Source organism: Eleutherodactylus coqui, chromosome 7, assembly GCF_035609145.1.
Source record: "Eleutherodactylus coqui strain aEleCoq1 chromosome 7, aEleCoq1.hap1, whole genome shotgun sequence".
NCBI lineage: Eukaryota > Metazoa > Chordata > Amphibia > Anura > Eleutherodactylidae > Eleutherodactylus > Eleutherodactylus coqui.
Genome location: NC_089843.1, coordinates 221089620 through 221103232, shown reverse-complemented (window position 1 = coordinate 221103232; position 13613 = coordinate 221089620). Strand labels below are relative to the sequence as shown.

The window sequence follows — 13613 nt, the reverse complement described above, 5'->3', positions numbered from 1 at the left end:
CTTAGGGAGAAGATTTTTTAAACTCCTTATTTCGTCGGATTGGTGAGTAGCAAGCGGTTTAAAAACCGCTTTAATTTGCTATTTTATGCCGGGGGGGGGGGGGGGGTGACAGGGGGAATGGGGTAATGTAAAATTTTGATGCTTGCCGCGAGACAACCCCTTTAAGGACAAAGCTATGCCAAATTAACTTTGCCTTCATGAAATTTAGTATTTTTATAGCTCCCCAATAAATAAAAAAAACTCTATTGACCATTTCCCAGGTGCCCCCCAACCTGCACCCGTTATTCGGTCCGGTCTGCTAGTTAATAAAAGTCCAAAATGGCCGTCCCGCTGGTTGGGTCCAGCACAAGTTGGGAAAGGAAATTAAAGATCCAGATATAAAACTGTGAAGATAACCCCCGCAATAATTACCTCCTTGTGATTTGTTTCATCTATTTGCCTCAGTAATAGATTTTCAGAAGCTTCTGTTATATTTGGCGGTCTATAGAAAACCCCTATAAGGATTTAATTATTTTCCCCTCCATGTATCTCAACATGTTCATCTCCGCCCCATATATGTCCCCGTAGTGTGGCTTTAAACAGGATTTTACATAGAGAAACCCCTCCCCCTTTCCGCGTTTTTACGATCCCTCCTCAACAGATTGTAACCCTGTAAGTTCACTGCCAAGTCGCAGCTTTCATTCAGCCAGGTCTCAGTTATTCTCACTATGTCATATTTTCCTCAGACACTACTTCTAGTTCATCATCCTTTATAAATCAGGCTCCTAGTATTAGTTACCTTACAGTTTAGAAGGTTTTTGTTTATTTTAAGTGTATCCCTATTTACTGTTCTGCTAATTCTAACTGTACTAGCCCCTAGTGTATTCTGCAGGCTCTGTACGCCTGTGTAATAAGCGGTAGCTCGCAGGCGATTACACTGTCATACACATTAGTGTGCCAGAATTGTGTAATCCACGAGCGCAAAATGGACCAGAGCATGTCCCGTTACGACCCAACGCTCTTCTGAGTGACCATATTCCAGAGCGGACAGGAGCGCCAATGCTGTGTAACCATAGCACGCCAGCAGAACATGGTAGGCCGTTTTCGCATCTGCAGCGGGGGTCCGTTATAGAAGCAGTAAAGGGGAGACCCCTGGCCGAACGGATTGGTCTTATGACAGAACACAACAGTGCCAACGGGGTCCCATCTGGTTTCCGTTCAGCTGTCCGGCATTTCACTGGGCGAAATAATGTTGCATGCAGCGTTCCGTCTTCCCGTCTTTTGTGCCGAATCTCCGAACGGATCTTCTAGCTCAGACGTGACAGCGGCCTTACGCAGCACTGGAGCATAGTGGAAAGACCATTTACAGGGGTTGTCGGAGATGGGTAAAGGGCATCTCAATGGGTCCCCGGTGGCGTAACAAAGTACCAGATACTCATCTCTGCCCGCTCGTCCCCTGCTGGAAGCTCCGGGTCCTCCAGTACTCAGTTTTTTTTCCACAGGCTGCAGTTGGCCTGTGACGTCCTTTAATCTGCTGCTGCAGCCAATGGCCGATTATCGCCGAGCGCTCTCATTGGCTGCAGCAGCTTGTTTGGAGACTGCAGCCTGTAAAAATGACATCAGTGAGGAGATCCAGAGCCGAGTGGGGAGCGGCGAGTACGGTAATTTTTATGAGAACTGGAGAGATATTGGCAGATGGCGGATTTCGTGCTCCACGGACCCGGGCGGATTTATATTTGCTCTTGCTGTGTGACGCACGCCGCACTGTCTATACGGGTTGTGATACACTTATAGACCGACGCAAACAATATACATGAATACAGTGATCTCATGTTTGCAGCGCAGGACTTCTGGGACTCAGCATGCAGCGAGCGGGAGAGGACTAGCGACGTCCCAGCAACCAAGAGGATCCGCACTCTGCTGCTGGAAGAGGTGGTCTAGAGATGGCCACAGGGGCCGCCTGGTGTGATGACTACAGTGGCTAGACACGAGGGGCTACCTAATGTGACACGGGGCCACGAAGTACTTTCTTTAGGCCCACTTAAGACAGCGATTATCGCTCAGTCTGAGTGGCAGTTTTGATCGTTCACTTTGCATAAGCTCTTAAGTAGCCAATTAGCTACTTAAGAGCTTAATAGTGTGTAAATGAAGCTCACACTGTATGCAGAAGACAGCAGGAGCGCTGTCTTCTGTACACAGCTGCTGTGTTCACAGAGCGCTCAGCTGGTATACAGCTGAGCGCTCTGAGCAGGTTATGCAGAAGACAGCGGCAACGCTGTCTTCTGTATACAGCTACTTTCTTCTCTGAGCTTGCAGCTGGTATCCCACTGGGAAGTCCCAGCGGGATACCAGCTGAAAGAATGTTATCAGCACCGCCCGCTGAGAAAAATCAGTATGCAGCACTGATGAGACTCATCGTTCATTTCTAGCTAGCTAGAAATGAGCGATGAGCGAACAGTGCATGATGGCAGAACGATCACCGCTCTAACGATGGCTTTTGAGCCATAATCATGGTGTCTAAATGGGCCCTTATTTGCACAGTTCTGTGTTTTGCAGCATGTTGGAAGGCTACAGCAATTTTGGTAGAATTGTGGCTCCTGTAGTGACCGGCGGGTTTCTTTATTTTGACCACAGTGACAGCCGCAGGTGTATTATAGAGTGACATCATGCTGCCCACAGAAGTGTACGGACCCTCACTGGAACGGCTGGACATGGAGGCATACTAAGGGTTCCCATACGTGTGAGACTTTAGTCGTTGGAACCCACCGGCTCCTTGGGAGATAAGCCGGTGCCAGAGCTGCCCGACTGCAACTTACCTCCCTAGATACCCGAACCTTCACGTTTGGGGCAGCCGGGTATAAATGCCCGTTCGCCCGGCAGTTGGTGTGCGGGTAGCTTAAGGCCGCTCTCATACAGCCCGCTTTTTACCGCGACATTTTAGAACGCCGCGGCACAGCGCCTCCATGATTTCAGTGTGGCTTCGCAGACTTGCGCTCGGACACAGTTTCTAGCGCCACGATATTCAAGCGCTGCCCGCTATATTCTCCGCTCGTCGCGATCATGGAGTGCGCTAAAGAAAACCATCATCTCCATTTTCCTCCCATCTCTCTGCTCCGTGGACTAGATGGACATTGTCTTCATTCAGCCTTACGAACTGTTACTATGTTACTACGTACTGCGAGCCGCCGGACCGGCAGAACCGTCATAAATCGCAGGATTTACGGGACCTCGCTATACGGATCCAACTGCGCAAAACATGTCAACATCCAACACTAAACACGTCCGGCGGAGCCGCGGCAGGCGATCACAGCGATCGTCACGTGGAAACGGATTCTTAGAGCGAGCAAAAGGACAAAGAGCGTCCAACAACAACGACGGCCGGCGTCCCGCAACAACAGCAACAACAACGACGACACCCGTCTCTATGGAAACCAGAGCAGCACTCCATTCACTCCGCCTCCACCGACAGCCCGTCCAATGAATGAAGACGGGGAGGAGAACGGATCCTGCAGGCGCAAATTCTGCGAAAATCTGCTTCACGTGGCCAAAAACCACCAAGAACTCCGGCCGGCAGGCGGGGAGCAACTGAGGCGGCGTGGGGGAAGCGGCGGCACAGGGAAGGCGGCACGAGGGGGGAGCGAGGCACAGGGTGAGGCGGCGCAGGGGAAGCGGCGGCACAGGGAAGGCGGCTCTGAGGCAGCGCGGGGGAAGCGGCTGTGGCAGCACAAGAGAGGCGGGGGAAGCGGAGGCGCAGGGGGAGGCGGCACGAGGGGGGAGCGAGGTGCAGGGCGAGGCGGCGCAGGAGAAGCGGCTGTGGCGGCACAAGGGAGGAGGGGTTAAGCGGAGGCGCAGGGCGAGGCGGCGCGGGAGGAGGGGTTAAGCGGAGGCGCAGGGGGAGGCGGCTCTGAGCCGCTGCGGGTGGGATGCAGCTAAGTGGTGCAGGTAAGCGGCTGCGGGGCCAGAACTGGGTCGCCATGACAGCTGTCACCTCCTCCCAGCTGATCCCCTGGATTACCCCCCCAGCACCCAGGAACATGGCTGCACTAATATGGAAGGATGTGCCAGCGGCTTCCTGCGGACATGTCTGACAACAGAGAACAATAGCCGGCAGTAGCCGCACCACAAAGCGCTGCCGGCGCTGCACACGGCGGCCGAGCGGCTCCCCGCATCACTATCATTACGGCCACACAGAAGACACACAAGGACGGCGCAGAGGCCTCCCGGCGGACGGGCAGTCCTACCACAATGGCGGCGTCCGCTCACCGTCCGCAGGCTGCCCTGCCGCTTGTCCGCAGGCTCCGTCCGCGGCTCTCCGGGCTTCTCCAGGCTCCTCCGGCCTCCGCTTCATCCACTGCGCCCGACTCCTCGCTCTCCCGATCCAAGTCTCGCACTTCCGCCGTCCACCATCTCTCAGCCTAGACAGGCCGCATCCGTACAGGCCCCGCCCCGCGCCGATGGTGATTGGCTGTGGCGCGGTGTACGGCCGCCCAACCTCTGGCTTCTATTGGCTGAGAGCACAGAGGGTCCCCGCCCACTCTTCCCGTAAACGAAGGCTGGCTGTTCTTGTCGCCTCACATACATTAGCGCTCATATGCGGATGTGCCTGCAGCCCGTGAGGGGATGGTGGCGCTCCCCCTCCCAGCTGACATGGCGCCTCGGCCGACGCCACCGAACAATTAATCATAAATTCATTGCAGACGAAGATATTCCTCAGCTGAAGCCTAAAAGGACGATAAAGATGGAGGTGCTGGAGGTCTGCGTCGTGGCCGCCCCTACCGGCGCACCGGCGGCTCCTTACAGAACCGCACCGCTCTACGAACCGACTCCTTACAGTTGGCGACTTGTATTGTTCGCAGCGTTCGGCGCCCGCGGACGCTCTATTCGCAGCCGCTTTTCAGTTAAAAAACGGAATCTAGCGCAGCGAAGCGCTGAAGGCGTTACCTTTTACTAACCCACTAAAATCATTGGGGGGAAAAAAAAACAAAACAATTTTTATTCCCATTTTAATCCCATTTCTGCTTCGAAAACGGAACAGAGATGGCATTATAACAAGTGTGGCGCCCCCAGAGGGCAGCGGCAGCCTGCCACGCTCATCTGTGCCACAACGAGCTATGGAAATAAATGTATCTGTACACTATAGCGAATGGACCACGTATAGACCCCCGCCCTGCGTGTCCGTACCTACCACGTATAGACCCCCGCCCTGCGCGTCTGTACCTACCACATATACGCGCTTACGATCAGATGCCTTGGGCCGGCCGACCACGAGGGGGTCAGAGCCCGCAGCTGAATCAAGCCATGTGCCCGGCCAGCGTCCGCGCGGCCCTATGCTGCGGATGGCCTGCGCCGCCCTGCCCTCACGCCCGCGCCGCCCTGCCCCCACTCCCGTGCCGCGGCAGGGCCCGCGCCGCCCTGCCCCCACTCCCGTGCCGCGGCAGGGCCCGCGCCGCCCTGCCCCCACTCCCGTGCCGCGGCTGGCCCCGCGCCGCCCTGCCCCCACTCCCGTGCCGCGGCTGGCCCCGCGCCGCCCTGCCCCCACTCCCGTGCCGCGGCTGGCCCCGCGCCGCCCTGCCCCCACTCCCGTGCCGCGGCTGGCCCCGCGCCGCCCCGCCCCCACTCCCGTGCCGCGGCTGGCCCCGCGCCGCCCTGCCCCCACTCCCGTGCTGCGGATGGCCCGCGCGTTCCGACATGCGCACTACAGATTTTCCTAAACCCCGCTTCTCCTGCATCCTCGGCCACGGATCACACTGAATCCGCCACCTTTTCACACTGTGAATTGCAGAAGGGCCGCAGGTCACATAGTTTACATTGACTTCAATGGAAGCCGTCCGTGCTGAATCAGCGCAAATATAGAGCAGGCTGCGATTTTTACTCCACGAGGGGAGAAAAAAAAATATATAAAAAAAATCTGCAATTGATTTTTGCTTTTGTGTGCAGGAAAAAGGGCTTTTCCATAGCGTGCCATGGGCAGTACCTGCCGCGGCCTCTGGAGGCGCACGCCCGCCCCTGATTCCACAATGCAAATAAGTTCGCCTGCAGACGGCCTTTAAGTAATTATAAAGTTTTGTTGTTGGACACTTTAAGACCAAAGGTTTGCAGGTACAAACATACGGCTATTAACCCCTTAGTGACCAAGCCTGTTTGCGTCTTAGTGCCGGAGCTAAACTTTGGAGATCTGACATGTCACTTAACATAGCATAACTCCGTAAAGGTTCTGCATATCCCAGTGATTCTGACATTGTCTTTTCGCCACATGTTGTACTTCATTTAGGTGGTAAAAATAGACCGATAGAATTTATGAATATTTATTAAAAGTGCCAATATTGGGAACATTTTGAAAAAGTTGTCCTTTTTTCACATTTTCAACTGTAATATCTCAAATATGTGCAACTATACTGTACAAATTTTTGCTAAGATATATATTTCCATCTGTTTACTTTATTCTGGACGCACATTTGAAAAACTTTTTTTTTTAGCCATTTAGATGACGCACAAATTTAACATTACTTTTCCGCATTTTGAGGAACACTATTTTCCTACAGCAAGCCAAGTTTGCAAAGGCTCATAGGTGTCAGAATGATAGATCCCCCCACAAATGACCCCATTTTAAAAACTACACCCCTTAACGTATTCACTGAGGGGGTCAGGGGGGATTTTGACCCAACAGTTTTTTTTCAGGAATTAATGCAATTTAGAGGAGAAAAAATAAAATGTCATATTTTTACACATGTCATTTTAAAGACATTTTTTTCCTATAGTGCACATGAAAATGAGGATTGACACCCCAAAATGGATCCCCCTGTTTGTCCCGTGTTCAGAGACATACCCATTGTAGCCCTAATCTTTTGTCTGGATGCACAACAGGGCCCAAACTAAAGGAGCAGCCGGTGGCTTTCACAACAGACATTTTGCGTGAAGGCCTTTTAGGCCCCATAGCCCACTTGTAGAGCCCTTGAGCGTCCAAAACCATTAAAAACCCCCACAAATGACCCCATTTTAAAAACTAGACCCCTTAATGAATTTATCTAGGGGTGTACTGTGTATTTTGACCCCACAGTTTTTGAATGAATTCAACCAAAGCAGAAGTAAAAAATTGTGATTTTCTTTTTTTGGCAATTCTGTCAATTTAAAAACACTTTTTTTTTTTAACAGCACACACATGAATGAAGACTTGCACCCCAAAATGGATCCCCCTGTTTGTCCCGTGTTCAGAGACATACCCATTGTGGCCCTAATCTTATGTCTGGATGCACAACGGCGCCAAAATGAAAGGAGTAATCGGTGGCTTTCAGAACAGAAATTTTGCTTGGAGGCCTTTTAGGCCCCATTGCCCACTTATAGAGCACGTGAGTGGCAAAACCATAGAGAACCCCCACAAATTACCCCATTTTGAAAACTAGACCCCTTACTGAATTCATCTAGGGGTGTACTGATCATTTTGACCCCACCGTTTTTGAATGAATTTAAGCAAAGCAAAAAAACTTTCTTTTTTTGGCAATTGTGTCAATTTAAAAACAGTTTTTTTTGTACAGTGTACTTATGAATGACGCCTTTACACCCAAAATGGATCCCCCTGTTTGTGCCATATTCAGAAACATACCCATAGTGGCCCCAATCTACTTACAGGACACATGGCTAGGCCCATAATGGAAGGAACACCCGTTGGATTTCAGGGCACAACTGAATTAATTCCAGGCCCCATTGCCCATTTGTAGAGCCATTGAGCTGCCAAAACTATAAAGAACCCCCACAAATGACCCCACTTAAATTCATCAAGGGGTGTACTGCATATTTTGATCCCACAGTATTTGAATGAATCTAAGCAAAGCAGAAGGAAAAAAAATTACAATTTTCATTTTTTGGCAACTGTGTCAATTTAAAAACGGTCTTTTTTGTACAGTGTACATGGTGTGGGAGGACAGCTCGGTAGCGTGCGGGTTTGGCGGCATACAGAGACGGGAAACCAGCGGATGCAGTCCAAAAGCAGGCGTGACCTGCGTTTATTTTATAATAGCGAAACAAAAGTCCAACCTTATCTTCAGGCAAACAAATAATAATCAAAATCCAGCTATCAGGCCGTCCCGGCCTGATCAGGTCGCACTTAGCAGGTGCAGCGCACAGCAGGGCTTCTATCTCCAGCCAGCCACACAGGCTGCCAGGGTCCAACAGCCACCTTAGCCCCTCCTGTGTCCATGCACCCGCCATTTATATGCACTCTGCTGGCTCAGCCTCAGCTCCTCGGCTGATTGACCTCGCCCACACCCTGGAATGGAGGAGGTGGAATGGATGGCCCCACTACCAACCTGACATCCATTCCAAAAAAAACAGGCCCAGATATTTTTAAAGAATAGATCTCCAGCAACTACTTGCTGGAGACCAAATTACACTCCTGGTTTCCCACGTCCCCAATAGCGGGACGTGACCCTCCTCCAGTCTCCTTATGCGTAACACCGGAACCGAGGGGCGACATAGCGACCATCCACTACTACGCCCCTCAGTACCTCACAATAGGAATGAAGACGTTGACCCCAAAATGGATCCCCTCGTTTGTCCCGTGTTCAGAAACATACCCATTGTGGGCCTAATCTACTTACTGGACACATGGCTAGGCTTATAATGGAAGGAACACCCGTTGGATTGCAGGGCACAACTAAATAAATTCCAGGCCCCATTGCTCACTTGTGCGGCAAAAAAAAATTGACACCCTAAATTAATCCCCCCCCCCCCCCCCCCCCACACACACACACACTCTGCGCCCTTTTTGGCCTTCCCCAATTCTTAGATAAAGTAATAATGTAAACTGTGTGTTTTTTTTTCAAAGACGGGGGCCTGGTTAGGATGGGTACATCGGGCAATAAAACCAGGTATCCCCCCCTCCTTTCATGCTTTTTGTGGGGTGCTTCTTGACCTCCGTGGCAGGGATGGGGTGCAAGGCTGGGTTCACACTGGGCGGATTTGCTGCGGAAATTCTGTCCGGAATTTTGCTGCAGCAAATCCGCCTGCGGCCGCTAATCCTGGGCTTAGCCAGCCATGTGGACGAGATTTCTCAGAAATTTCGTCCACACGGGACGGCAAACCCGTGGCGGCAAAGCCGGCACTGTGGATTCGCCGGCCGCAGCATGTTCACTTTTTTTTTCTTCTGCTGCGGCCAGGCTCTCTTCTATGGGAGAGCCGGCCGCAGCGGAGAAGCGAGCGGCCAGGCCGCTTCAAAACCTGCGGCTAAGTGCCGCGGGTTTTGAAGCAGCGGATTCCCGGCAAAAATCTTGCGGTTCTTCACTGTGGCCAAACCGCGAGATTTCCGCCCAGAATCTGCCCAGTGTGAACCCAGCCTAAAAAGTGGCGCACTGTGAGTCTCCGTAAGCTTGCGGAGGTGCGGCGGTCTCACACAGGGCGCTCACAAGCTGCTCCTGGAACTGCAAGAAGGCGAGCGTTCCCGGGGCTTCTTGTAAATTACGTATTACAGGTAGCGGTCTGAATAACGCCGGGCTCACACGGCCGTAAGTGGAATCTGCTTGCGGAGGCCCGAAGCGGATCCCAGCTGTGAGCCCGGCCATGGCGCTGCATACGGACACGTAATGTACTGCGCGTAACTGCCTACTCACACAGGCAGTCGTGCGCAGTACACCTTTTTTTTTGTTTTTATTTCCCGCGCCGTTGTTTAGCGATGACACAGGTAACAGAAGGCGGTACACGATGTAGATGCGTATGGGCTGCGGGTATATCCACGACCACGGAGCACAATGGGCTCTATGCTGCTGATATCCGCTGTAAAATAGAACCTGCTGCGTTCTCTTTTCTGTGAGTGGATTATATAATTCCACCCCGCTAATGTGAGCGGAATTGTGTAATCCAATGCGATTGATCTGCGTATTACCGCGGATCAGACGCATGCGGAATCTGTAATTCTTATCCGGTCATGTAAGACCGGCCTAAGGTAGATCGCTATCTTTTTATCACGTGACCGGAGACCGCTCACCGCTCCAGGCTCTCAGCCACCGTTGGTCGATGGGAGCAAGGAGACTTTAGGTTTCCTCGGCTCCCCGCTCTGCGCATGTGTCCAGCATTTTGCTGCCGGTTGCAACTTCAACTTTAAAAAAAAAACTTTTACGTGATCGCCATTTTCCATTGGATAACGGCAAACACATGATCAGGAACCGCTTACCGCAGCCCCCAGTGAAATCTCAAGGCTCTCATCTAAGTTTTGTAGCCAATCCATGGCTTTTGTGCATGCGTCTGCCGCTTTGGCAACGGGTGCGTCCGCAGAATTTGGGGTATGGTTCGCCGATAAATCCGGGGGCCTTAGGTATATAATTTCATCCTCCCTCACGGATCATATCCGTGAGGGGAGATGAAACGTAAGCTTTTTAAACTTTTTTTTTTACTTTTTACACCTTTTTTTTCTTTAAAGGGGTTGTCTCGCACCGAAACGTTTTTTTTTTTTTCCATAGGCCCCCCGTTCGGCGCAGGACAACCCCAAAGGATGTGTTAAAAAAAAAAAAAAATTTTATTACTTACCCAAATCCCCGCTCTGCGACGTCTTCCTTCTTCCCTCTTCTTCGTTCACCAAGATGGCCGCCGGGATCTTCACTCACGATGCACCGCGGGTCTTCTCCCATGGTGTACCGTGGGCTCTGTGCGGTCCATTGCTGATTTCAGCCTCCTGATTGGCTGGAATCGGCACACGTGACGGGGCGGAGCTACGAGGACCGGCACGAGCGGCCCCATTCACCAGGAAGAAGACCGCACAGTGCAAGCGCGTCTAAAAAAGCAAGAAGACATCAGAATTAGACGGATCCATGGCGACGGGGACGCTAGCAACGGAGCAGGTAAGTGAATAACTTCTGAATGGCTCATATTTAATGCACGATGTACATTACAAAGTGCATTAATATGGCCATACAGAAGTGTATAACCCCATGTGCTGCCGTGAGACATCCCCTTTAAATGATCACTGTTATCCATTGGATAACAGTGATCATGTCTCCAGTGACATCCCTCTGCTCCTGGCTACACAAGGCAGCCAGGAGCAGAGGGATTTTAAATTTCCTGGGGCCTAAGCCCCTCTGTGCACATGTCCGATGACTTACATCGGGCGCGCATGCGCAGAAGGGGACTTTAGGTCCCAGAAGACCGGGACATTGCGGAGGACCCGGGGTGAGTATTTTCACCTCCCCTCGTGGATTCGATCTATGAGGGGAGGTGAAGTTAACTTTTTTTCAACTTTTTAAAAAAATTTTTGTGATCATGGGCCCGGGGACCTCTCACTGCGGTCCCCAGGATATCTCCTGGTTCCCGGCTACCTTCAGGAGCCAGGAGATTTTAAATTTACTGGGGCTCCCGATCTTCTGTGCATGCACGTGACGTCATTCGTGTGGCGCGCAAGCACAGAACAGCGGCGACGGGTCCCGGAGGACCCCTTCACCACGGGACACCATGGACAAGGCGGGTAAGTAATTTTAGCTGTCCTGATGAATCCGATCCATCAGGGCAGCTGAATCTTTAACTTTTTTTTCACTTCATTGCGATCGTCGCTATCCATTGGATAGCGCCGATCGCATTGCCGGGGGGGACTGCCCGCTGCTCAGGATGATAGCTCCATGCTGTCGGCTACCTGCGAGCACCGACAGCATGGAACTGTCACGTCCTCAGCTAAGAGGGCTTTAATCCAAAGAGGATGTATGTTTTTACGCCCTTTAGGATTAAAGCCCACTTAGCTAAGACGTAAAAAGGCAATGGGGCCGTCACTAAGGGGTTAATGTTACAACTGACATGTAGAAACGTATGGCTCTCCGTTTAATGTGTAGCTTGTAAATACCTAGAGGAATGGGGCGTGGCTTAGCAGATGGCAAGATAAGGCACATATTCGCGGCGCTCCTGCACACCCCAACTTATTAAGAGATCTTCAAGGCAATTTCCAGCACCTACTGAAGCAGATGGGGCGACGAAAGAGACCCTCTGCCCCAGCAGTCATTGAGGAGGATGTCTCAGGATCCATAGTGTATTATTTCACCGCTCAACTCCAGCAGCACAGCACAATCTCCCAAAATCCCTTTGGCGGCCATAATCCACATGGGCTCAGCATCACAGCGAGGGGCTTCTACCTCGAGTTCCCAGCCAGGAGGGAGCGAGAACAAGGAGCTTTGTTGTCCTCCTGGGGAAGGTGGTAAGCGGGGCTTGTCGAGCTCTTCACGCTCACCGCCGCTCCAGCATACTTCAGATATGCCGTGTCTCCCTCCTCCAGCCTCTCACCACCATTAAGAAAGGGGAATCCCACTTATTCCTCAGCCATGGAGGAGTACCAGGACTGGAGGGCTTGTAGTGGCCCAGTACATCATCCTGGTCCCCTCTATAAATGTCATACATGTTTGTCTTATGTGGATGCACTGTGCAAAACCTGTCTTGTCATATCCAGTGTGTGTGTTGACCAGCTGCGGCGCTTGAGAGGTTAACTTTAATAAAATCTAAATCTGCATGTAAATGTATTAAGTCTGTCATGTCTTGTGGTATGAGAGAAGATATAAATAGGAGTGATTGAGAGTGGGAAGAGGTCTTCCTTCTTGTCTACTACCGGAGTTCCACCTAACACAGAGCCACATGGAAGCGCTTACAGCTTCGTTGTGGTGAAAATGGAAGCAAAAGAGAGATATCCCGTAGTGTCTGTATTCTGGATGTGAGTGGAGTGAATCCCCAATAGTGAGAGAGCAATTGTAAGTAATTCTTCAGACAAGGCCAGTGCAGAGGTACTATTTCGCTGTCTAGTTTTCCTACACGGCCGTTCAGAGTCAGGATCACCGTGTAGAGGTACACCCTTTAATTGTCAGACCCACGCATCTCTGAGTCGGGGTGGAGGTACTGCAAGAGAAGTAATCTTTATTATGTTGGAAAGTCATTTGCCTGCACTGTAAAATCTTAATGTGAACAGCCTTGTGTATTTTGTTCAAGCTTGCATTAAAAGTTTAGGCCGGGCCCAAACCGTTCCTTGGGACCCAAGGTACTCAAAGACCGCCTCTATTTGTATTTATTCTCCGCCAAAGATCATTCCCGTGTGTAAGAAAGGTGGCGTCACCCGTGACAATTACAACCCCCATTTTTTCTGTGTTATTGGCATTCCCTATCTTAGGGGTGTCTACGGTGGCCTGCAGCAATACTCTGGCCTTGGCTGCATGTATCCCTCCGAGAAAGGAGTTTGGTAAGTGCTGCCGTGACAAGCCATCACTTTACCCTCCCAGCTCCCCACGTATGTCAGGTGTCCGGGGTCTCCCTATGGGACACTGCAGGCTCACTTAAGGGCCATCCCCACTAAAAGGCAACTGCATGGCCTGTCTACCCAGCTTGAATCTCCTAACAAGCACGTATTAGAATCTCTGCAGAAAGAGGTGCAGCACGTAGGACACCATCTGTCAGAGGCCGGGGCCTTCTAGATCAGATATCTGCATATATCAACGACCATCATGCTATCCTACAAGAACACCTGAGCCAGATATATATGTTTGGACAATATTGAAAACTGTCACAAATGCAACAATATGGGCATGAGGGGGCTAAGTGAGGAGGTAGAACCAGTATAACCAGAGTGAATTATTGCAATGTCCCATGGGGAAACCTGTGGAGATAGACAGGATTCCTAGGTCCTT

The 13613-nt window shown here is 51.3% G+C and overlaps 1 protein-coding gene across 2 annotated transcripts in view; it reads right to left on the bottom strand.

Annotated features, from left to right (window-relative positions):
* KDM4B (lysine demethylase 4B) overlaps nt 1–4422 on the bottom strand; it is a 47838-nt gene extending 43416 nt beyond the window's left edge. Inside the window, exon 1 of one of the 2 annotated variants that reach the window (XM_066574454.1) lies at nt 4221–4422. The gene's annotated coding sequence lies outside the window, so the exon portion shown is untranslated. The remainder of the gene's footprint in view (nt 1–4220) is intronic. The other variant, XM_066574453.1, reaches the window with a different exon arrangement.
* Between the last annotated feature and the right edge of the window lie 9191 nt (nt 4423–13613).